The sequence below is a fragment of the Polypterus senegalus genome, chromosome 14, assembly GCF_016835505.1.
Source record: "Polypterus senegalus isolate Bchr_013 chromosome 14, ASM1683550v1, whole genome shotgun sequence".
NCBI classification, from domain to species: Eukaryota; Metazoa; Chordata; class Cladistia; order Polypteriformes; family Polypteridae; genus Polypterus; species Polypterus senegalus.
In genome coordinates, this window is record NC_053167.1 from 14,841,414 (window position 1) to 14,866,910 (window position 25,497).

Here is a 25,497-nt window from a genome sequence, read left to right on the forward strand (position 1 = left end):
GCAATTTGAACAAACTTAAAAATGGGAGGTGAAAGGGCCTCATAAGTGGAATAGCCTAGGGCCTCATTTCATCTAAATCCGGCCCTGGGTGTCTCTCTTCCTTCCATCATGGACATTTACCCCATACGCTGCATCCGCAAAGCCACCAACATTGTAAATGACCCAACCCACCCTTCACACTCACTGTTTACACTCCTGCCATTGGGGAAAAAGGTACTGGAGCCTTTGGGCCCTTACCACCAGAATGTGTACCAGTTTTTTCCCCCCAAGCAGTCAGATTCCTGAACACTCATGGACCGATTTGATATTTGATATATGTGTTCTGCTCTGCAATGTTGCACATGGTTGCACATGTTTTGCACATTTGACTCACATACAGCTTGATATACTGTATATGCACCTTGCTATATATTATCTGTCTTTATGTTATGTGTCGTGGATTCATCATTTTCCTGTGTTCTTTGTGGCACCATGGTCCTGGAAGAATGTTATTTCATTTCACTGTATGCTGTACTACTGTATATGGAAGAAATGACAATAAATACTCTTGAATCTTGAAATTAGTTGGAACAAAATGTGACAACATGGAGCCACTAGACTAGTAAAAAAGAAAACATATTAAGAATGAAGGGAGAAATACAAACTCCATGAAGATTGAAACTGGTTTGGGATTTGAACCAATGACTCTGGATGGGTCAGGTTGCTGTGCTATCCTTTGTATCTCCTTCATACAGACAGGCTGAAATGTTAATATTATTTTCTTAATTGGAGCAAACTATTTTTCTTTCTCCTAGTCTAATAAAGTACAATTTTGACTGCTTTAAACTCTTATTAACTGTTAAAACAAATCTAATAAAACAAATCCTCCCCTCTCTCTTAACAAAGTAGACAGAGGTGGACATAAAGTCAATTTCTACACCCCTAGACTTTGAGGGTCAGTTGTAGTGTATTAGGATGATATTGCGCTGATTTGTTCTTAGTCCTTATTCACGAAAATAAGACCAGTATGGTGCTTTTGTTGTATGCCCCAAAACTGTGGACTAGCAAAGGACCAAGACAAAGACTAAGACTAAAACACATTGACAATCTGAAGTCTAGGATCAAATTAAAACTTGGGTTCCTTTATAGAATGTGTTCTGCATTTACATAATCTGCTAGGAAAACTCTGGTTCAAATGATAATCCTTCCCATGTTTGACTATGGTGATGTTATTTACAGATCAGCATCAAAAGGCCTGCTTCAGAAGCTCAACGTTCTTTATCACTCTGCCATCCGGTTCATAACAAATACTCCTTTCAAAACCCATCATTGTACCCTGTATTCTTCTCTCAACTGGTCTTCATTGTACACCCGCCGTAAAATCCATTGGCTTATGATTATTTACAAAACTCTCCTTGGTTTTTCCCCTCCTTACTTACAGGAATTGTTACACTTTTCTTCTTCTGTGTATAATACTCGTTCTGCTAATCTGATTCTGCTGACAGTTCCTAAGGCTACTTCTGTACTTGGCCTGTCGTCTTTTCAGAACGCTGCTGCTAGAGACTGGAATGACCTGCAGAAAATGTTAAAATTGAATAATTTCATTCCTAAATCAGCTTTCCAATCACGGATTTCAGCTTATTATAAAGACGTGTGTCGCTGTTATTTAGGCTAGCTGCTCCAATTTACTGCTGCTCTATTCATTGCTGCTCCAATGTTCATATTGTTTATATTATATTTTATGACATTTTTGTAAACATGTAACTTATTCACTGTTTCTTGCTTCATTTCTTTCTTTATTTTTTATTTTTTTTCCTTTCTTTTTCCTTTTTCTTTTCGTAATTTCGTTTATATTGTATATATGTATCTTTCTTAATATGTTTTATTTTTTAAATTTTTTCTTATCCCCCCATTTCCTCTTAAGGCTTTGCCCTTTCCAGGCCACACTTTTAAATAAGAAACATGTTCTTAATCTGTTTTGCCTGGTTAAATAAAGGTAAATAAATAAAAAATAAATATTACGAACATTAAAAAACAAAAATACGCCATTAAGATATAACAAACCAAATTTTATATTTATGTTTAGACTAGACCAAAGCATGATACAAAATTAAATAAATTTAACTTGGAGCCATAGAAAAATGCAAGTGATGGATTGAAATACAGGTAAAATTCCATTACAATGAACTCCCAGGAACATAAAAAGAATTTAGTTGTAAAGAAAATTTTGTTGTAATGAGATTCTGTTTTGTCACTATAGTGCTTTCTTTAAATTGTGTCCAGGTGTTTGCAAACATTTCAAAAGCTTCTTTAGCGTTAATATCCTCCGGCCTACAAGTTAGGCTGACGAGAATTTCTCTGACCATTTCCTTATGATAATACACTTTCAGGGTGCGAATGATGCCCAACTCCAATGGCTGGAGTACTGCTGTGCAATTGGGTGGTAGGAATTCAATGCGAACATTATCTAAATGTTGAAGCATGTTGTGGGCAGCACAGTTATCAATCAGGAGCCGAAACCTTCTTTTCTTCTTCATATGGTAAGGATTCTGAAGTCTGGCTCGTTGTTCTTTTTAATCTCTTTCATATAATCCCATAGCTTTGGATCCAATCAGAACATTTGAACACCATCATAAACTAGCTTCTCTCTCAATCACATGGTGTGTCATCTCAGCTCAAGGCAAGGATGCAAAGACCGCCACGAGTAAGTGTCAGAAGATGCCCCAATTTGACTACCAATTGCCCAGCTAACCACCACAGGCACTGCTTGAAATATTCAGGCAGGAGACACCCAAGTCAACGATTTCATTCCTCTCACGTATGCTATGAGGCAAGCTCCAAATCAGTCAGAAACCCGTGACTTAGCTTTGGTCGGGACAGACCGAGGGAGAGTTTCACTCTTTTCCAATCCACCTTCCTCTCCGGTCCACGTTTCAAGCTGGGTAAGTAGGAAACGAAGAGTGCTCCAGTATCGGAGTCGCTGTTATTCTGGCTATGGGAGAAAAGCTTTCTTGTCAGTTGTGCTTTGCGTGCCGTGATCGTATAGTGGTCAGTACTCTGCGTTGTGGCCGCAGCAACCCCGGTTCGAATCCGGGTCACGGCAGTTTAAGAAATGTTTCACTGCTTGTGTTTTCAACCGAGTGATACTGAAATAAGTCCTTTAACTCACACCTATGTTATAATTGCGTCCTCTTCAAGTTGCCATCTCGGTCAGCCTAGGCCCCTTTTAGGGAGAGCGCGTGTTAACACTGGGCTGTAGGGCACGGGCTCTTTCAGTCCAGGTTCAATGGATCAGATTCAACGCAACGTATGCCGTTTCATCTGAAACGTGCTTCAGTCTCGTTTCCGACGATCGCGCCACTTTCTTTTGGGCTCCAAAAGTAGAGAATTTTAAAAAAGGATATACACATATATAACAAAATATGCATGGAAATTCCTGCGAGCACCAGAGTGTAAGGAAGTATTTTAGCCGATCTCATCAAATCATATGTTTTATGAACTTGGCATCTCTGACAATTGATTGTGTGCTGCTGTTTTGTGTGCTGTTTCCTACCTCTCCAGGACCCTTTCCGTTTATTTATGTGTTTTGATTGCTAATTCTTGCCCTGCTGCCTTCAGGGGAACCGTGGTGTCGTGGTTGTCTCGTCTCATGCTCTTGGATGCGATTTTATCCCGGGACTTTTGGACTGGGGATTGTTAGGCTACCTGCTGTGGTACTGAAAGGATCCCAAAGCAACATTATTTTGGAGCGATTCTTGACATTGATTACGTGGGAGCAACCTGTACGCATTGATGGACAAAACAGCCTGGAAGAAAAGTACACCTGTGTTTAGGAAGTGAACTCGAAAGAGCTTTCCCATACCGGGAGTCGAACCCGGGCCGCCTGGGTGAAAACCAGGAATCCTAACCGCTAGACCATATGGGATACAGAAAAAGAAGGTCATCACGCTGATGCTGTGACTTTCAACCTCAGTCCATTAGTCCAGAGGAGGCTGGCTTGCTGTTTTTTTTTTCTTTTCTTCCCTTTCGTATAATCCCAGAGCTTTGCATCCAATCGAAACATTTGATAACCATCATAAAGTAGCTTCTCACTGAATCGCATGGTGTGTCATCTCAACTCAAGGCAAGGACGCTAAAGACTGCCACGAGTACGTGTCTGAAGATGCCCCAATTTGCCTACCCATTGCCCAGCCTACCAAAACAGGCACTGCTTGAAATATTCAGGCAGGAGACACCCCAAGTCAACGACTTCATTCCTCTCACGTATGCTATGAGGCAAGCTCCAAATCAGTCAGAAACCCGTGACTTAGCTTTGGTCGGGACAGACCGAGTGAGAGTTTCACTCTTTCCAACCCACCTTCCTCTCCGGTCCACGTTTCAAGCTGGGTAAGTAGGAAACGAAGAGTGCTCCAGTATCGGAGTCGCTGTTATTCTGGCTATGGGAGAAAAGCTTTCTTGTCAGTTGTGCTTTGCGTGCCGTGATCGTATAGTGGTCAGTATTCTGCGTTGTGGCCGCAGCAACGCCGGTTCGAATCCGGGTCACGGCAGTTTAAGAAATGTTTCACTGCTTGTGTTTTCAACCGAGTGATACTGAAATAAGTCCTTTAACTCACACCTATGTTATAATTGCGTCCTCTTCAAGTTGCCATCTCGGTCAGCCTAGGCCCCCTTTAGGGAGAGCGCGTGTTAACACTGGGCTGTAGGGCACGGGCTCTTTCAGTCCATGTAACAAAGGACCACTATATCTTTAGTATGTTCAGGACTTATTGTGTTCACTCCAGAGTGTCGATCAGGACACTGGTAAATGATGCAGAGAATTCCACACAGCAGCTTAGATTGAAATTGAACTCATTTATTTGGAGATATACACCTGTACTCGAATAGGTATAGGTGGATTTGTATGTGTGGTCTACAATAAAAAAGAATACATAAAAGACACCATGCAGTGTCTTCACATCTTGTCTAATGGTCCTTAGTATTAGATCCTCTGGTTCTCCCTTCAGACCTAGTTTCTGGGTAGCATCAGATAACAGGATTGTTCTCTCTGATCCATCATCAAGAATAGCATAAGTGTCTAAAACTTCATCTTGGTGTTGTAGACGAACTTTGATTATTTTAAGGAGGACGCGGCTGGAGCCTTTGGGTTTATCTAGGTACAGAGTTTCACTTGTAGAACTCACTAAACAAATTTCTTCCTTTGGTGATCTATCGTTTACTTCATGCAGGATTTGAAGATGCTTCCTGTTACAGAGATGACATGGTTTCTTCAGTGTGCACTGAGCAGCTTGATGGGCTCGTCCACACCTCCAGCATCTATTTTTAGTTTTAATCCAGTTGATTATCTGCTCCTTATTAAGCTGTTGAAATTGAGAGCATTGACTCAGGTAATGCTCAGTGCTATCACAGTATGGGCAGAAAACTTTGCTCTTCTCAGGCTTCTTACTTGTAGAATGTGACACGGATGCTGATGATGTCAAAGTAGGTGACACTGAAGACTGCTCTGTGCCATGAAAGATAGTGGTCTGTCGGGTTTTAGCTCCTATATCTTTTCTTATCAGGTGATGGGCGTGCTGTATGGGCCACAGATGGTAATGGAACTTGACCAGGATACTGAACTTCAAATTCTTTAAGATAGGCTGGTGGACGGGTCAAGCGTCGAGGACGGTTACTGTAGGACTGATACTCTGACATCTTTCTTCCGTTGTAAACACACTTTCCGGCTCGAAGGACCAAATTTTGTAACAAAGGACCACTATACAGTGGTGTGAAAAACTATTTGCCCCCTTCCTGATTTCTTATTCTTTTGCATGTTTGTCACACAAAATGTTTCTGATCATCAAACACATTTAACCATTAGTCAAATATAACACCAGTAAACACAAATGCAGTTTTAAATGATGGTTTTATTATTTAGGGAGAAAAAATCCAAACCTACATGGCCCTGTGTGAAAAAGTAATTGCCCCTTGTTAAAAATAACCTAACTGTGGTGTATCACACCTGAGTTCAATTTCCGTAGCCACCCCAGGCCTGATTACTGCCACACCTGTTTCAATCAAGAAATCACTTAAATAGGAGCTGCCTGACACAGAGAAGTAGACCAAAAGCACCTCAAAAGCTAGACATCATGCCAAGATCCAAAGAAATTCAGGAACAAATGAGAACAGAAGTAATTGAGATCTATCAGTCTGGTAAAGGTTATAAAACCATTTCTAAAGCTTTGGGACTCCAGAGAACCACAGTGAGAGCCATTATCCACAAATGGCAAAAACATGGAACAGTGGTGAACCTTCCCAGGAGTGGCCGGCCGACCAAAATTACCCCAAGAGCAGAGACGACTCATCCGAGAGGTCACAAAAGACCCCAGGACAACGTCTAAAGAACTGCAGGCCTCCTTTGCCTCAATTAAGGTCAGTGTTCACGACTCCACCATAAGAAAGAGACTGGGCAAAAACAGCCTGCATGGCAGATTTCCAAGACGCAAACCACTGTTAAGCAAAAAGAACATTAGGGCTCGTCTCGATGCTAAGAAACATCTCAATGATTGCCAAGACTTTTGGGAAAATACCTTGTGGACTGATGATACAAATGTTGAACTTTTTGGAAGGCAAATGTCCCGTTACATCTGGCGTAAAAGAAACACAGCATTTCAGAAAAAGAACATCATACCAACAGTAAAATATGGTGGTGGTAGTGTGATGGTCTGGGGTTGTTTTGCTGCTTCAGGACCTGGAAGGCTTGCTGTGATAGATGGAACCATGAATTCTACTGTCTGCCAAAAAATCCTGAAGGAGAATGTCTGGCCATCTGTTCGTCAACTCAAGCTGAAGCGATCTTGGGTGCTGCAACAGGACAATGACCCAAAACACACCAGCAAATCCACCTCTAAATGGCTGAAGAAAAACAAAATGAAGACTTTGGATTGGCCTAGTCAAAGTCCTGACCTGAATCCAATTGAGATGCTATGGCATGACCTTAAAAAGGCGGTTCATGCTAGAAAACCCTCAAATAAAGCTGAATTACAACAATTCTGCAAAGATGAGTGGGCCAAAATTCCTCCAGAGCGCTGTAAAAGACTCATTGCAAGTTATCGCAAATGCTTGATTGCAGTTATTGCTGCTAAGGGTGGCCCAACCAGTTATTAGGTTCAGGGGCAATTACTTTTTCACACAGGGCCATGTAGGTTTGGATTTTTTTTTCTCCCTAAATAATAAAAACCATCATTTAAAAACTAAATTTTGTGTTTACTTGTGTTATATTTGACTAATGGTTAAATGTGTTTGATGATCAGAAATATTTTGTGTGACAAACATGCAAAAGAATAAGAAATCAGGAAGGGGGCAAATAGTTTTTCACACCACTGTATCTTTAGTATGTTCAGGACTTATTGTGTTCACTCCAGAGTGTCGATCAGGACACTGGTAAATGATGCAGAGAATTCCACACAGCAGCATAGATTGAAATTGAACTCATTTATTTGGAGATATACACCTGTACTCGAATAGGTATAGGTGGATTTGTATGTGTGGTCTACAATAAAAAAGAATACATAAAACTTATTGATAAAGTACCCAAAGTCCACTAGATGGCAGTATTACTGAAATTAAGCACTAGCTTACCGGCAGTATAGAATCCAAATCAATAACATAATCAGTACATGTAAACGACTTTACGTCTTAACATATAAAAAACATAAAATACAAGTTAAATGCAAACGAACCCACCTCTGGTCATCAACGCACACTTATCTTAATTCGGTACACTGCTGATTCTTACTTATATCAAACAAATGCGGAATTGACTATTGCGGCACTCGTGCACCTTCTTCGCTTTTTTAACATCCCATAATAGACACTCTCGTGCCTGCCGGGAGGTGCACCTTTTAATGTGATCCGTGTCTCTTTGTAATTAATATCTCTCTAACAGTACAGGTTCAATGGATCAGATTCAACGCAACGTATGCCGTTTCATCTGAAACGTGCTTCAGTCTCGTTTCCGACGATCGCGCCACTTTCTTTTGGGCTCCAAAAGTAGAGAATTTTAAAAAAGGATATACATATATATAACAAAATATGCATGGAAATTCCTGCGAGCACCAGAGTGTAAGGAAGTATTTTAGCCGATCTCATCAAATCATATGTTTTATGAACTTGGCATCTCTGACAATTGATTGTGTGCTGCTGTTTTGTGTGCTGTTTCCTACCTCTCCAGGACCCTTTCCGTTTATTTATGTGTTTTGATTGCTAATTCTTGCCCTGCTGCCTTCAGGGGAACCGTGGTGTCGTGGTTGTCTCGTCTCATGCTCTTGGATGCGATTTTATCCCGGGACTTTTGGACTGGGGATTGTTAGGCTACCTGCTGTGGTACTGAAAGGATCCCAAAGCAACATTATTTTGGAGCGATTCTTGACATTGATTACGTGGGAGCAACCTGTACGCATTGATGGACAAAACAGCCTGGAAGAAAACATGGGCAGGACGAGGAGTACACCTGTGTTTAGGAAGTGAACTCGAAAGAGCTTTCCCATACCGGGAGTCGAACCGGGCCGCCTGGGTGAAAACCAGGAATCCTAACCGCTAGACCATATGGGATACAGAAAAAGAAGGTCATCACGCTGATGCTGTGACTTTCAACCTCAGTCCATTAGTCCAGAGGAGGCTGGCTTGCTGTTTTTTTTCTTTTCTTCCCTTTCGTATAATCCCAGAGCTTTGCATCCAATCGAAACATTTGATAACCATCATAAAGTAGCTACTCACTGAATCGCATGGTGTGTCATCTCAACTCAAGGCAAGGACGCTAAAGACTGCCACGAGTACGTGTCTGAAGATGCCCCAATTTGCCTACCCATTGCCCAGCCTACCAAAACAGGCACTGCTTGAAATATTCAGGCAGGAGACACCCCAAGTCAACGACTTCATTCCTCTCACGTATGCTATGAGGCAAGCTCCAAATCAGTCAGAAACCCGTGACTTAGCTTTGGTCGGGACAGACCGAGTGAGAGTTTCACTCTTTTCCAATCCACCTTCCTCTCCGGTCCACGTTTCAAGCTGGGTAAGTAGGAAACGAAGAGTGCTCCAGTATCGGAGTCGCTGTTATTCTGGCTATGGGAGAAAAGCTTTCTGGTCAGTTGTGCTTTGCGTGCCGTGATCGTATAGTGGTCAGTACTCTGCGTTGTGGCGCAGCAACCCCGGTTCGAATCCGGGTCACGGCAGTTTAAGAAATGTTTCACTGCTTGTGTTTTCAACCGAGTGATACTGAAATAAGTCCTTTAACTCACACCTATGTTATAATTGCGTCCTCTTCAAGTTGCCATCTCGGTCAGCCTAGGCCCCCTTTAGGGAGAGCGCGTGTTAACACTGGGCTGTAGGGCACGGGCTCTTTCAGTCCAGGTTCAATGGATCAGATTCAACGCAACGTATGCCGTTTCATCTGAAACGTGCTTCAGTCTCGTTTCCGACGATCGCGCCACTTTCTTTTGGGCTCCAAAAGTAGAGAATTTTAAAAAAGGATATACATATATATAACAAAATATGCATGGAAATTCCTGCGAGCACCAGAGTGTAAGGAAGTATTTTAGCCGATCTCATCAAATCATATGTTTTATGAACTTGGCATCTCTGACAATTGATTGTGTGCTGCTGTTTTGTGTGCTGTTTCCTACCTCCAGGACCCTTTCCGTTTATTTATGTGTTTTGATTGCTAATTCTTGCCCTGCTGCCTTCAGGGGAACCGTGGTGTCGTGGTTGTCTCGTCTCATGCTCTTGGATGCGATTTTATCCCGGACTTTTGGACTGGGGATTGTTAGGCTACCTGCTGTGGTACTGAAAGGATCCCAAAGCAACATTATTTTGGAGCGATTCTTGACATTGATTACGTGGGAGCAACCTGTACGCATTGATGGACAAAACAGCCTGGAAGAAAACATGGGCAGGACGAGGAGTACACCTGTGTTTAGGAAGTGAACTCGAAAGAGCTTTCCCATACCGCGAACCCGGCCGCCTGGGTGAAAACCAGGAATCCTAACCGCTAGACCATATGGGATACAGAAAAAGAAGGTCATCACGCTGATGCTGTGACTTTCAACCTCAGTCCATTAGTCCAGAGGAGGCTGGCTTGCTGTTTTTTTTTTTCTTTCCTTTCGTATAATCCCAGAGCTTTGCATCCAATCGAAACATTTGATAACCATCATAAAGTAGCTACTCACTGAATCGCATGGTGTGTCATCTCAACTCAAGGCAAGGACGCTAAAGACTGCCACGAGTACGTGTCTGAAGATGCCCCAATTTGCCTACCCATTGCCCAGCCTACCAAAACAGGCACTGCTTGAAATATTCAGGCAGGAGACACCCCAAGTCAACGACTTCATTCCTCTCACGTATGCTATGAGGCAAGCTCCAAATCAGTCAGAAACCCGTGACTTAGCTTTGGTCGGGACAGACCGAGTGAGAGTTTCACTCTTTTCCAATCCACCTTCCTCTCCGGTCCACGTTTCAAGCTGGGTAAGTAGGAAACGAAGAGTGCTCCAGTATCGGAGTCGCTGTTATTCTGGCTATGGGAGAAAAGCTTTCTGGTCAGTTGTGCTTTGCGTGCCGTGATCGTATAGTGGTCAGTACTCTGCGTTGTGGCCGCAGCAACCCCGGTTCGAATCCGGGTCACGGCAGTTTAAGAAATGTTTCACTGCTTGTGTTTTCAACCGAGTGATACTGAAATAAGTCCTTTAACTCACACCTATGTTATAATTGCGTCCTCTTCAAGTTGCCATCTCGGTCAGCCTAGGCCCCCTTTAGGGAGAGCGCGTGTTAACACTGGGCTGTAGGGCACGGGCTCTTTCAGTCCAGGTTCAATGGATCAGATTCAACGCAACGTATGCCGTTTCATCTGAAACGTGCTTCAGTCTCGTTTCCGACGATCGCGCCACTTTCTTTTGGGCTCCAAAAGTAGAGAATTTTAAAAAAGGATATACATATATATAACAAAATATGCATGGAAATTCCTGCGAGCACCAGAGTGTAAGGAAGTATTTTAGCCGATCTCATCAAATCATATGTTTTATGAACTTGGCATCTCTGACAATTGATTGTGTGCTGCTGTTTTGTGTGCTGTTTCCTACCTCTCCAGGACCCTTTCCGTTTATTTATGTGTTTTGATTGCTAATTCTTGCCCTGCTGCCTTCAGGGGAACCGTGGTGTCGTGGTTGTCTCGTCTCATGCTCTTGGATGCGATTTTATCCCGGACTTTTGGACTGGGGATTGTTAGGCTACCTGCTGTGGTACTGAAAGGATCCCAAAGCAACATTATTTTGGAGCGATTCTTGACATTGATTACGTGGGAGCAACCTGTACGCATTGATGGACAAAACAGCCTGGAAGAAAACATGGGCAGGACGAGGAGTACACCTGTGTTTAGGAAGTGAACTCGAAAGAGCTTTCCCATACCGAGTCGAACCCGGCCGCCTGGGTGAAAACCAGGAATCCTAACCGCTAGACCATATGGGATACAGAAAAAGAAGGTCATCACGCTGATGCTGTGACTTTCAACCTCAGTCCATTAGTCCAGAGGAGGCTGGCTTGCTGTTTTTTTCTTTTCTTCCCTTTCGTATAATCCCAGAGCTTTGCATCCAATCGAAACATTTGATAACCATCATAAAGTAGCTACTCACTGAATCGCATGGTGTGTCATCTCAACTCAAGGCAAGGACGCTAAAGACTGCCACGAGTACGTGTCTGAAGATGCCCCAATTTGCCTACCCATTGCCCAGCCTACCAAAACAGGCACTGCTTGAAATATTCAGGCAGGAGACACCCCAAGTCAACGACTTCATTCCTCTCACGTATGCTATGAGGCAAGCTCCAAATCAGTCAGAAACCCGTGACTTAGCTTTGGTCGGGACAGACCGAGTGAGAGTTTCACTCTTTTCCAATCCACCTTCCTCTCCGGTCCACGTTTCAAGCTGGGTAAGTAGGAAACGAAGAGTGCTCCAGTATCGGAGTCGCTGTTATTCTGGCTATGGGAGAAAAGCTTTCTGGTCAGTTGTGCTTTGCGTGCCGTGATCGTATAGTGGTCAGTACTCTGCGTTGTGGCCGCAGCGAATCCGGGTCACGGCAGTTTAAGAAATGTTTCACTGCTTGTGTTTTCAACCGAGTGATACTGAAATAAGTCCTTTAACTCACACCTATGTTATAATTGCGTCCTCTTCAAGTTGCCATCTCGGTCAGCCTAGGCCCCTTTAGGGAGAGCTGTTAACACTGGGCTGTAGGGCACGGGCTCTTTCAGTCCAGGTTCAATGGATCAGATTCAACGCAACGTATGCCGTTTCATCTGAAACGTGCTTCAGTCTCGTTTCCGACGATCGCGCCACTTTCTTTTGGGCTCCAAAAGTAGAGAATTTTAAAAAAGGATATACATATATATAACAAAATATGCATGGAAATTCCTGCGAGCACCAGAGTGTAAGGAAGTATTTTAGCCGATCTCATCAAATCATATGTTTTATGAACTTGGCATCTCTGACAATTGATTGTGTGCTGCTGTTTTGTGTGCTGTTTCCTACCTCTCCAGGACCCTTTCCGTTTATTTATGTGTTTTGATTGCTAATTCTTGCCCTGCTGCCTTCAGGGGAACCGTGGTGTCGTGGTTGTCTCGTCTCATGCTCTTGGATGCGATTTTATCCCGGACTTTTGGACTGGGGATTGTTAGGCTACCTGCTGTGGTACTGAAAGGATCCCAAAGCAACATTATTTTGGAGCGATTCTTGACATTGATTACGTGGGAGCAACCTGTACGCATTGATGGACAAAACAGCCTGGAAGAAAACATGGGCAGGACGAGGAGTACACCTGTGTTTAGGAAGTGAACTCGAAAGAGCTTTCCCATACCGGAGTCGAACCGGGCCGCCTGGGTGAAAACCAGGAATCCTAACCGCTAGACCATATGGGATACAGAAAAAGAAGGTCATCACGCTGATGCTGTGACTTTCAACCTCAGTCCATTAGTCCAGAGGAGGCTGGCTTGCTGTTTTTTTTCTTTTCTTCCCTTTCGTATAATCCCAGAGCTTTGCATCCAATCGAAACATTTGATAACCATCATAAAGTAGCTACTCACTGAATCGCATGGTGTGTCATCTCAACTCAAGGCAAGGACGCTAAAGACTGCCACGAGTACGTGTCTGAAGATGCCCCAATTTGCCTACCCATTGCCCAGCCTACCAAAACAGGCACTGCTTGAAATATTCAGGCAGGAGACACCCCAAGTCAACGACTTCATTCCTCTCACGTATGCTATGAGGCAAGCTCCAAATCAGTCAGAAACCCGTGACTTAGCTTTGGTCGGGACAGACCGAGTGAGAGTTTCACTCTTTTCCAATCCACCTTCCTCTCCGGTCCACGTTTCAAGCTGGGTAAGTAGGAAACGAAGAGTGCTCCAGTATCGGAGTCGCTGTTATTCTGGCTATGGGAGAAAAGCTTTCTGGTCAGTTGTGCTTTGCGTGCCGTGATCGTATAGTGGTCAGTACTCTGCGTTGTGGCCGCAGCAACCCCGGTTCGAATCCGGGTCACGGCAGTTTAAGAAATGTTTCACTGCTTGTGTTTTCAACCGAGTGATACTGAAATAAGTCCTTTAACTCACACCTATGTTATAATTGCGTCCTCTTCAAGTTGCCATCTCGGTCAGCCTAGGCCCCCTTTAGGGAGAGCGCGTGTTAACACTGGGCTGTAGGGCACGGGCTCTTTCAGTCCAGGTTCAATGGATCAGATTCAACGCAACGTATGCCGTTTCATCTGAAACGTGCTTCAGTCTCGTTTCCGACGATCGCGCCACTTTCTTTTGGGCTCCAAAAGTAGAGAATTTTAAAAAAGGATATACATATATATAACAAAATATGCATGGAAATTCCTGCGAGCACCAGAGTGGGAAGTATTTTAGCCGATCTCACCAACTCATATGTTTTATGGGCTTGGCAAAAGTGACAATTGATTTTAAAAAGCTGTTTTGTGTGCTGTTTCCTACCTATCCAGGACCCTTTCCGTTTATTTATGTGTTTTGATTGCTAATTCTTGCCCTGCTGCCTTCAGGGGAACCGTGGTGTCGTGGTTGTCTCGTCTCATGCTCTTGGATGCGATTTTATCCCGGACTTTTGGACTGGGGATTGTTAGGCTACCTGCTGTGGTACTGAAAGGATCCCAAAGCAACATTATTTTGGAGCGATTCTTGACATTGATTACGTGGGAGCAACCTGTACGCATTGATGGACAAAACAGCCTGGAAGAAAACATGGGCAGGACGAGGAGTACACCTGTGTTTAGGAAGTGAACTCGAAAGAGCTTTCCCATACCGGGCCGCCTGGGTGAAAACCAGGAATCCTAACCGCTAGACCATATGGGATACAGAAAAAGAAGGTCATCACGCTGATGCTGTGACTTTCAACCTCAGTCCATTAGTCCAGAGGAGGCTGGCTTGCTGTTTTTTTTCTTTTCTTCCCTTTCGTATAATCCCAGAGCTTTGCATCCAATCGAAACATTTGATAACCATCATAAAGTAGCTACTCACTGAATCGCATGGTGTGTCATCTCAACTCAAGGCAAGGACGCTAAAGACTGCCACGAGTACGTGTCTGAAGATGCCCCAATTTGCCTACCCATTGCCCAGCCTACCAAAACAGGCACTGCTTGAAATATTCAGGCAGGAGACACCCCAAGTCAACGACTTCATTCCTCTCACGTATGCTATGAGGCAAGCTCCAAATCAGTCAGAAACCCGTGACTTAGCTTTGGTCGGGACAGACCGAGTGAGAGTTTCACTTTTCCAATCCACCTTCCTCTCCGGTCCACGTTTCAAGTCTCGTTTCCGTACGATCGCGAAGACTGCTCCAGTTTGGGAGTCGCTGTTAGTCTGAGAATTTTAGAAAAGGATTCTGGTCAGTTGTGCTTTGCGTGCCGTATGCATGGAAATTCCTGCGAGCACCAGAGTGTAAGGAAGTATTTTAGCCGATCTCATCAAATCATATGTTTTATGAACTTGGCATCTCTGACAATTGATTGTGTGCTGCTGTTTTGTGTGCTGTTTCCTACCTCTCCAGGACCCTTTCCGTTTATTTATGTGTTTTGATTGCTAATTCTTGCCCTGCTGCCTTCAGGGGAACCCCGTGGTGTCGTGGTTGTCTCGTCTCATGCTCTTGGATGCGATTTTATCCCGGGACTTTTGGACTGGGGATTGTTAGGCTACCTGCTGTGGTACTGAAAGGATCCCAAAGCAACATTATTTTGGAGCGATTCTTGACATTGATTACGTGGGAGCAACCTGCGCATTGATGGACAAAACAGCCTGGAAGAAAACATGGGCAGGACGAGGAGTACACCTGTGTTTAGGAAGTGAACTCGAAAGAGCTTTCCCATACCGAGTCGATTGTTAGGGGCCGCCTGGGTGAAAACCAGGAATCCTAACCGCTAGACCATATGGGATACAGAAAAAGAAGGTCATCACGCTGATGCTGTGACTTTCAACCTCAGTCCATTAGTCCAGAGGAGGCTGGCTTGCTTTTTTTTCTTTTCTTCCCTTTCGTATAATCCCAGAGCTTTGCATCCAATCGAAACATTTGATAACCATCATAAAGTAGCTACTCACTGAATCGCATGGTGTGTCATCTCAACTGAAGGCAAGGACGCTAAAGACTGCCACGAGTACGTGTCTGAAGATGCCCCAATTTGCCTACCCATTGCCCAGCCTACCAAAACAGGCACTGCTTGAAATATTCAGGCAGGAGACACCCCAAGTCAACGACTTCATTCCTCTCACGTATGCTATGAGGCAAGCTCCAAATCAGTCAGAAACCCGTGACTTAGCTTTGGTCGGGACAGACCGAGTGAGAGTTTCACTCTTTTCCAATCCACCTTCCTCTCCGGTCCACGTTTCAAGCTGGGTAAGTAGGAAACGAAGAGTGCTCCAGTATCGGAGTCGCTGTTATTCTGGCTATGGGAGAAAAGCTTTCTGGTCAGTTGTGCTTTGCGTGCCGTGATCGTATAGTGGTCAGTACTCTGCGTTGTGGCCGCAGCAACCCCGGTTCGAATCCGGTCACGGCAGTTTAAGAAATGTTTCACTGCTTGTGTTTTCAACCGAGTGATACTGAAATAAGTCCTTTAACTCACACCTATGTTATTGTTAATTGCGTCCTCTTCAAGTTGCCATCTCGGTCAGCCTAGGCCCCTTTAGGGGAGAGCTGTTAACACTGGGCTGTAGGGCACGGGCTCTTTCAGTCCAGGTTCAATGGATCAGATTCAACGCAACGTATGCCGTTTCATCTGAAACGTGCTTCAGTCTCGTTTCCGACGATCGCGCCACTTTCTTTTGGGCTCCAAAAGTAGAGAATTTTAAAAAAGGATATACATATATATAACAAAATATGCATGGAAATTCCTGCGAGCACCAGAGTGTAAGGAAGTATTTTAGCCGATCTCATCAAATCATATGTTTTATGAACTTGGCATCTCTGACAATTGATTGTGTGCTGCTGTTTTGTGTGCTGTTTCCTACCTCTCCAGGACCCTTTCCGTTTATTTATGTGTTTTGATTGCTAATTCTTGCCCTGCTGCCTTCAGGGGAACCGTGGTGTCGTGGTTGTCTCGTCTCATGCTCTTGGATGCGATTTTATCCCGGACTTTTGGACTGGGGATTGTTAGGCTACCTGCTGTGGTACTGAAAGGATCCCAAAGCAACATTATTTTGGAGCGATTCTTGACATTGATTACGTGGGAGCAACCTGTACGCATTGATGGACAAAACAGCCTGGAAGAAAACATGGGCAGGACGAGGAGTACACCTGTGTTTAGGAAGTGAACTCGAAAGAGCTTTCCCATACCGGGAGTCGAACCCGGGCCGCCTGGGTGAAAACCAGGAATCCTAACCGCTAGACCATATGGGATACAGAAAAAGAAGGTCATCACGCTGATGCTGTGACTTTCAACCTCAGTCCATTAGTCCAGAGGAGGCTGGCTTGCTGTTTTTTTTCTTTTCTTCCCTTTCGTATAATCCCAGAGCTTTGCATCCAATCGAAACATTTGATAACCATCATAAAGTAGCTACTCACTGAATCGCATGGTGTGTCATCTCAACTCAAGGCAAGGACGCTAAAGACTGCCACGAGTACGTGTCTGAAGATGCCCCAATTTGCCTACCCATTGCCCAGCCTACCAAAACAGGCACTGCTTGAAATATTCAGGCAGGAGACACCCCAAGTCAACGACTTCATTCCTCTCACGTATGCTATGAGGCAAGCTCCAAATCAGTCAGAAACCCGTGACTTAGCTTTGGTCGGGACAGACCGAGGGAGAGTTTCACTCTTTCCAATCCACCTTCCTCTCCGGTCCACGTTTCAAGCTGGGTAAGTAGGAAACGAAGAGTGCTCCAGTATCGGAGTCGCTGTTATTCTGGCTATGGGAGAAAAGCTTTCTGGTCAGTTGTGCTTTGCGTGCCGTGATCGTATAGTGGTCAGTACTCTGCGTTGTGGCCGCAGCAACCCCGGTTCGAATCCGGGTCACGGCAGTTTAAGAAATGTTTCACTGCTTGTGTTTTCAACCGAGTGATACTGAAATAAGTCCTTTAACTCACACCTATGTTATAATTGCGTCCTCTTCAAGTTGCCATCTCGGTCAGCCTAGGCCCCTTTAGGAGAGCGTGTTAACACTGGGCTGTAGGGCACGGGCTCTTTCAGTCCAGGTTCAATGGATCAGATTCAACGCAACGTATGCCGTTTCATCTGAAACGTGCTTCAGTCTCGTTTCCGACGATCGCGCCACTTTCTTTTGGGCTCCAAAAGTAGAGAATTTTAAAAAAGGATATACATATATATAACAAAATATGCATGGAAATTCCTGCGAGCACCAGAGTGTAAGGAAGTATTTTAGCCGATCTCATCAAATCATATGTTTTATGAACTTGGCATCTCTGACAATTGATTGTGTGCTGCTGTTTTGTGTGCTGTTTCCTACCTCTCCAGGACCCTTTCCGTTTATTTATGTGTTTTGATTGCTAATTCTTGCCCTGCTGCCTTCAGGGGAACCGTGGTGTCGTGGTTGTCTCTGTCTCATGCTCTTGGATGCGATTTTATCCCGGACTTTTGGACTGGGGATTGTTAGGCTACCTGCTGTGGTACTGAAAGGATCCCAAAGCAACATTATTTTGGAGCGATTCTTGACATTGATTACGTGGGAGCAACCTGTACGCATTGATGGACAAAACAGCCTGGAAGAAAACATGGGCAGGACGAGGAGTACACCTGTGTTTAGGAAGTGAACTCGAAAGAGCTTTCCCATACCGGGAGTCGAACCCGGCCGCCTGGGTGAAAACCAGGAATCCTAACCGCTAGACCATATGGGATACAGAAAAAGAAGGTCATCACGCTGATGCTGTGACTTTCAACCTCAGTCCATTAGTCCAGAGGAGGCTGGCTTGCTGTTTTTTTTCTTTTCTTCCCTTTCGTATAATCCCAGAGCTTTGCATCCAATCGAAACATTTGATAACCATCATAAAGTAGCTACTCACTGAATCGCATGGTGTGTCATCTCAACTCAAGGCAAGGACGCTAAAGACTGCCACGAGTACGTGTCTGAAGATGCCCCAATTTGCCTACCCATTGCCCAGCCTACCAAAACAGGCACTGCTTGAAATATTCAGGCAGGAGACACCCCAAGTCAACGACTTCATTCCTCTCACGTATGCTATGAGGCAAGCTCCAAATCAGTCAGAAACCCGTGACTTAGCTTTGGTCGGGACAGACCGAGTGAGAGTTTCACTCTTTTCCAATCCACCTTCCTCTCCGGTCCACGTTTCAAGCTGGGTAAGTAGGAAACGAAGAGTGCTCCAGTATCGGAGTCGCTGTTATTCTGGCTATGGGAGAAAAGCTTTCTGGTCAGTTGTGCTTTGCGTGCCGTGATCGTATAGTGGTCAGTACTCTGCGTTGGCCGCAGCAACCCCGGTTCGAACCGGGTCACGGCAGTTTAAGAAATGTTTCACTGCTTGTGTTTTCAACCGAGTGATACTGAAATAAGTCCTTTAACTCACACCTATGTTATAATTGCGTCCTCTTCAAGTTGCCATCTCGGTCAGCCTAGGCCCCCTTTAGGGAGAGCGCGTGTTAACACTGGGCTGTAGGGCACGGGCTCTTTCAGTCCAGGTTCAATGGATCAGATTCAACGCAACGTATGCCGTTTCATCTGAAACGTGCTTCAGTCTCGTTTCCGACGATCGCGCCACTTTCTTTTGGGCTCCAAAAGTAGAGAATTTTAAAAAAGGATATACATATATATAACAAAATATGCATGGAAATTCCTGCGAGCACCAGAGTGTAAGGAAGTATTTTAGCCGATCTCATCAAATCATATGTTTTATGAACTTGGCATCTCTGACAATTGATTGTGTGCTGCTGTTTTGTGTGCTGTTTCCTACCTCTCCAGGACCCTTTCCGTTTATTTATGTGTTTTGATTGCTAATTCTTGCCCTGCTGCCTTCAGGGAACCGTGGTGTCGTGGTTGTCTCGTCTCATGCTCTTGGATGCGATTTTATCCGGGACTTTTGGACTGGGGATTGTTAGGCTACCTGCTGTGGTACTGAAAGGATCCCAAAGCAACATTATTTTGGAGCGATTCTTGACATTGATTACGTGGGAGCAACCTGTACGCATTGATGGACAAAACAGCCTGGAAGAAAACATGGGCAGGACGAGGAGTACACCTGTGTTTAGGAAGTGAACTCGAAAGAGCTTTCCCATACCGGAGTCGAACCGGGCCGCCTGGGTGAAAACCAGGAATCCTAACCGCTAGACCATATGGGATACAGAAAAAGAAGGTCATCACGCTGATGCTGTGACTTTCAACCTCAGTCCATTAGTCCAGAGGAGGCTGGCTTGCTGCTTTTTTTTTCTTTTCTTCCCTTTCCTATAATCCCAGAGCTTTGCATCCAATCGAAACATTTGATAACCATCATAAAGTAGCTACTCACTGAATCGCATGGTGTGTCATCTCAACTCAAGGCAAGGACGCTAAAGACTGCCACGAGTACGTGTCTGAAGATGCCCCAATTTGCCTACCCATTGCCCAGCCTACCAAAACAGGCACTGCTTGAAATATTCAGGCAGGAGACACCCCAAGTCAACGACTTCATTCCTCTCACGTATGCTATGAGGCAAGCTCCAAATCAGTCAGAAACCCGTGACTTAGCTTTGGTCGGGACAGACCGAGTGAGAGTTTCACTTTTCCAATCCACCTTCCTCTCCGGTCCACGTTTCAAGCTGGGTAAGTAGGAAACGAAGAGTGCTCCAGTATCGGAGTCGCTGTTATTCTGGCTATGGGAGAAAAGCTTTCTGGTCAGTTGTGCTTTGCGTGCCGTGATCGTATAGTGGTCAGTACTCTGCGTTGTGGCGCAGCAACCCCGGTTCGAATCCGGGTCACGGCAGTTTAAGAAATGTTTCACTGCTTGTGTTTTCAACCGAGTGATACTGAAATAAGTCCTTTAACTCACACCTATGTTATAATTGCGTCCTCTTCAAGTTGCCATCTCGGTCAGCCTAGGCCCCTTTAGGAGAGCGCGTGTTAACACTGGGCTGTAGGGCACGGGCTCTTTCAGTCCAGGTTCAATGGATCAGATTCAACGCAACGTATGCCGTTTCATCTGAAACGTGCTTCAGTCTCGTTTCCGACGATCGCGCCACTTTCTTTTGGGCTCCAAAAGTAGAGAATTTTAAAAAAGGATATACATATATATAACAAAATATGCATGGAAATTCCTGCGAGCACCAGAGTGTAAGGAAGTATTTTAGCCGATCTCATCAAATCATATGTTTTATGAACTTGGCATCTCTGACAATTGATTGTGTGCTGCTGTTTTGTGTGCTGTTTCCTACCTCTCCAGGACCCTTTCCGTTTATTTATGTGTTTTGATTGCTAATTCTTGCCCTGCTGCCTTCAGGGGAACCGTGGTGTCGTGGTTGTCTCGTCTCATGCTCTTGGATGCGATTTTATCCCGGGACTTTTGGACTGGGGATTGTTAGGCTACCTGCTGTGGTACTGAAAGGATCCCAAAGCAACATTATTTTGGAGCGATTCTTGACATTGATTACGTGGGAGCAACCTGTACGCATTGATGGACAAAACAGCCTGGAAGAAAACATGGGCAGGACGAGGAGTACACCTGTGTTTAGGAAGTGAACTCGAAAGAGCTTTCCCATACCGGGAGTCGAACCCGGGCCGCCTGGGTGAAAACCAGGAATCCTAACCGCTAGACCATATGGGATACAGAAAAAGAAGGTCATCACGCTGATGCTGTGACTTTCAACCTCAGTCCATTAGTCCAGAGGAGGCTGGCTTGCTGTTTTTTTTTTTTCTTTTCTTCCCTTTCGTATAATCCCAGAGCTTTGCATCCAATCGAAACATTTGATAACCATCATAAAGTAGCTACTCACTGAATCGCATGGTGTGTCATCTCAACTCAAGGCAAGGACGCTAAAGACTGCCACGAGTACGCGTCTGAAGATGCCCCAATTTGCCTACCCATTGCCCAGCCTACCAAAACAGGCACTGCTTGAAATATTCAGGCAGGAGACACCCCAAGTCAACGACTTCATTCCTCTCACGTATGCTATGAGGCAAGCTCCAAATCAGTCAGAAACCCGTGACTTAGCTTTGGTCGGGACAGACCGAGTGAGAGTTTCACTCTTTTCCAATCCACCTTCCTCTCCGGTCCACGTTTCAAGCTGGGTAAGTAGGAAACGAAGAGTGCTCCAGTATCGGAGTCGCTGTTATTCTGGCTATGGGAGAAAAGCTTTCTGGTCAGTTGTGCTTTGCGTGCGTGATCGTATAGTGGTCAGTACTCTGCGTTGTGCGCAGCAACCCCGGTTCGAATCCGGGTCACGGCAGTTTAAGAAATGTTTCACTGCTTGTGTTTTCAACCGAGTGATACTGAAATAAGTCCTTTAACTCACACCTATGTTATAATTGCGTCCTCTTCAAGTTGCCATCTCGGTCAGCCTAGGCCCCCTTTAGGGAGAGCACTAGTTAACACTGGGCTGTAGGGCACGGGCTCTTTCAGTCCAGGTTCAATGGATCAGATTCAACGCAACGTATGCCGTTTCATCTGAAACGTGCTTCAGTCTCGTTTCCGACGATCGCGCCACTTTCTTTTGGGCTCCAAAAGTAGAGAATTTTAAAAAAGGATATACATATATATAACAAAATATGCATGGAAATTCCTGCGAGCACCAGAGTGTAAGGAAGTATTTTAGCCGATCTCATCAAATCATATGTTTTATGAACTTGGCATCTCTGACAATTGATTGTGTGCTGCTGTTTTGTGTGCTGTTTCCTACCTCTCCAGGACCCTTTCCGTTTATTTATGTGTTTTGATTGCTAATTCTTGCCCTGCTGCCTTCAGGGGAACCGTGGTGTCGTGGTTGTCTCGTCTCATGCTCTTGGATGCGATTTTATCCGGGACTTTTGGACTGGGGATTGTTAGGCTACCTGCTGTGGTACTGAAAGGATCCCAAAGCAACATTATTTTGGAGCGATTCTTGACATTGATTACGTGGGAGCAACCTGTACGCATTGATGGACAAAACAGCCTGGAAGAAAACATGGGCAGGACGAGGAGTACACCTGTGTTTAGGAAGTGAACTCGAAAGAGCTTTCCCATACCGAGTCGAACCCGCCGCCTGGGTGAAAACCAGGAATCCTAACCGCTAGACCATATGGGATACAGAAAAAGAAGGTCATCACGCTGATGCTGTGACTTTCAACCTCAGTCCATTAGTCCAGAGGAGGCTGGCTTGCTGTTTTTTTTTTTCTTTTCCCTTTCGTATAATCCCAGAGCTTTGCATCCAATCGAAACATTTGATAACCATCATAAAGTAGCTACTCACAATGGCATGGTGTGTCATCTCAACTCAAGGCAAGGACGCTAAAGACTGCCACAGTCGTGTCTGAAGATGCCCCAATTTGCCTATTCCTGCCTACCAAAGCAGGCACTGCTTGAAATATTCAGGCAGGAGACACCCCAAGTCAACGACTTCATTCCTCTCACGTATGCTATGAGGCAAGCTCCAAATCAGTCAGAAACCCGTGACTTAGCTTTGGTCGGGACAGACCGAGTGAGAGTTTCACTCTTTTCCAATCCACCTTCCTCTCCGGTCCACGTTTCAAGCTGGGTAAGTAGAAAGCGAAGAGTGCTCCAATATCGGAGTCGCTGTTATTCTGGCTATGGGAGAAAAGCTTTATGGTCAGTTGTGCTTTGCGTGCCGTGATCGTATAGTAGTCAGTACTCTGCGTTGTGGCCGCAGCAACCCGGTTCGAATCCGGGTCACGGCAGTTTAAGAAATGTTTCACTGCTTGTGTTTTCAACCGAGTGATACTGAAATAAGTCCTTTAACTCACACCTATGTTATAATTGCGTCCTCTTCAAGTTGCCATCTCGGTCAGCCTAGGCCCCCTTTAGGGAGAGCGCTAGTTAACACTGGGCTGTAGGGCACGGGCTCTTTCAGTCCAGGTTCAATGGATCAGATTCAACGCAACGTATGCCGTTTCATCTGAAACGTGCTTCAGTCTCGCGACGATCGCGCCACTTTCTTTTGGGCTCCAAAAGTAGAGAATTTTAAAAAAGGATATACATATATATAACAAAATATGCATGGAAATTCCTGCGAGCACCAGAGTGTAAGGAAGTATTTTAGCCGATCTCATCAAATCATATGTTTTATGAACTTGGCATCTCTGACAATTGATTGTGTGCTGCTGTTTTGTGTGCTGTTTCCTACCTCTCCAGGACCCTTTCCGTTTATTTATGTGTTTTGATTGCTAATTCTTGCCCTGCTGCCTTCAGGGGAACCGTGGTGTCGTGGTTGTCTCGTCTCATGCTCTTGGATGCGATTTTATCCCGGGACTTTTGGACTGGGGATTGTTAGGCTACCTGCTGTGGTACTGAAAGGATCCCAAAGCAACATTATTTTGGAGCGATTCTTGACATTGATTACGGAGCAACCTGTACGCATTGATGGACAAAACAGCCTGGAAGAAAACATGGGCAGGACGAGGAGTACACCTGTGTTTAGGAAGTGAACTCGAAAGAGCTTTCCCATACCGGAGTCGAACCGGGCCGCCTGGGTGAAAACCAGGAATCCTAACCGCTAGACCATATGGGATACAGAAAAAGAAGGTCATCACGCTGATGCTGTGACTTTCAACCTCAGTCCATTAGTCCAGAGGAGGCTGGCTTGCTGTTTTTTTTTTTTTCTTCCCTTTCGTATAATCCCAGAGCTTTGCATCCAATCGAAACATTTGATAACCATCATAAAGTAGCTACTCACTGAATCGCATGGTGTGTCATCTCAACTCAAGGCAAGGACGCTAAAGACTGCCACGAGTACGTGTCTGAAGATGCCCCAATTTGCCTACCCATTGCCCAGCCTACCAAAACAGGCACTGCTTGAAATATTCAGGCAGGAGACACCCCAAGTCAACGACTTCATTCCTCTCACGTATGCTATGAGGCAAGCTCCAAATCAGTCAGAAACCCGTGACTTAGCTTTGGTCGGGACAGACCGAGTGAGAGTTTCACTCTTTCCAATCCACCTTCCTCTCCGGTCCACGTTTCAAGCTGGGTAAGTAGGAAACGAAGAGTGCTCCAGTATCGGAGTCGCTGTTATTCTGGCTATGGGAGAAAAGCTTTCGTGTCAGTTGTGCTTTGCGTGCCGTGATCGTATAGTGGTCAGTACTCTGCGTTGTGGCAGCAACCCGGTTCGAATCTGGGTCACGGCAGTTTAAGAAATGTTTCACTGCTTGTGTTTTCAACCGAGTGATACTGAAATAAGTCCTTTAACTCACACCTATGTTATAATTGCGTCCTCTTCAAGTTGCCATCTCGGTCAGCCTAGGCCCCCTTTAGGGAGAGCACTAGTTAACACTGGGCTGTAGGGCACGGGCTCTTTCAGTCCAGGTTCAATGGATCAGATTCAACGCAACGTATGCCGTTCATCTGAAACGTGCTTCAGTCTCGTTTCCGACGATCGCGCACTTTCTTTTGGGCTCCAAAAGTAGAGAATTTTAAAAAGGATATACATATATATAACAAAATATGCAAGGAAATTCCTCGGAGCACCAGAGTGTAAGGAAGTATTTTAGCCGATCTCATCAAATCATATGTTTTATGAACTTGGCATCTCTGACAATTGATTGTGTGCTGCTGTTTTGTGTGCTGTTTCCTACCTCCAGGACCCTTTCCGTTTATTTATGTGTTTTGATTGCTAATTCTTGCCCTGCTGCCTTCAGGGGAACCGTGGTGTCGTGTTGTTGTCTCATGCTCTGGATCATTTTCCGGACTTTTGGATGGATTGTTAGTACCTACCCGAAAGGATCCCAGCAATTATTTGGATGCGATTTGCATTGTTACCTGGGCAACTGATGGATTGATGGACAAACAGTGGAAAACAGCAGGACATGATTTGGAGTCATTCTTGATGATTACCGTGGACAACCGTAGCATTGATGGAC

General features: G+C 44.8%; 9 non-coding genes across 9 annotated transcripts; 4 read left to right on the forward strand and 5 right to left on the reverse strand.

The window, feature by feature from the left end:
• The first annotated feature begins 3,010 nt into the window (after positions 1-3,010).
• On the forward strand, positions 3,011-3,082 carry trnah-gug. Its single transcript has one exon. It is a non-coding gene; the product is annotated as a tRNA-His (tRNA).
• Positions 3,083-3,832: 750 nt separating this feature from the next.
• trnae-uuc lies at positions 3,833-3,904 on the reverse strand. The gene has a single exon. It is a non-coding gene; the product is annotated as a tRNA-Glu (tRNA).
• Positions 3,905-8,497: 4,593 nt separating this feature from the next.
• Positions 8,498-8,568, reverse strand: trnae-uuc. Its single transcript has one exon. It is a non-coding gene; the product is annotated as a tRNA-Glu (tRNA).
• A 1,997-nt stretch (positions 8,569-10,565) lies between these two features.
• trnah-gug lies at positions 10,566-10,637 on the forward strand. The gene has a single exon. It is a non-coding gene; the product is annotated as a tRNA-His (tRNA).
• Positions 10,638-13,462: 2,825 nt separating this feature from the next.
• Positions 13,463-13,534, forward strand: trnah-gug. The gene has a single exon. It is a non-coding gene; the product is annotated as a tRNA-His (tRNA).
• A 3,283-nt stretch (positions 13,535-16,817) lies between these two features.
• Positions 16,818-16,889, reverse strand: trnae-uuc. The gene has a single exon. It is a non-coding gene; the product is annotated as a tRNA-Glu (tRNA).
• A 548-nt stretch (positions 16,890-17,437) lies between these two features.
• trnah-gug lies at positions 17,438-17,509 on the forward strand. The gene has a single exon. It is a non-coding gene; the product is annotated as a tRNA-His (tRNA).
• A 763-nt stretch (positions 17,510-18,272) lies between these two features.
• trnae-uuc lies at positions 18,273-18,343 on the reverse strand. The gene has a single exon. It is a non-coding gene; the product is annotated as a tRNA-Glu (tRNA).
• Positions 18,344-21,181: 2,838 nt separating this feature from the next.
• On the reverse strand, positions 21,182-21,253 carry trnae-uuc. The gene has a single exon. It is a non-coding gene; the product is annotated as a tRNA-Glu (tRNA).
• Positions 21,254-25,497: the final 4,244 nt, after the last annotated feature.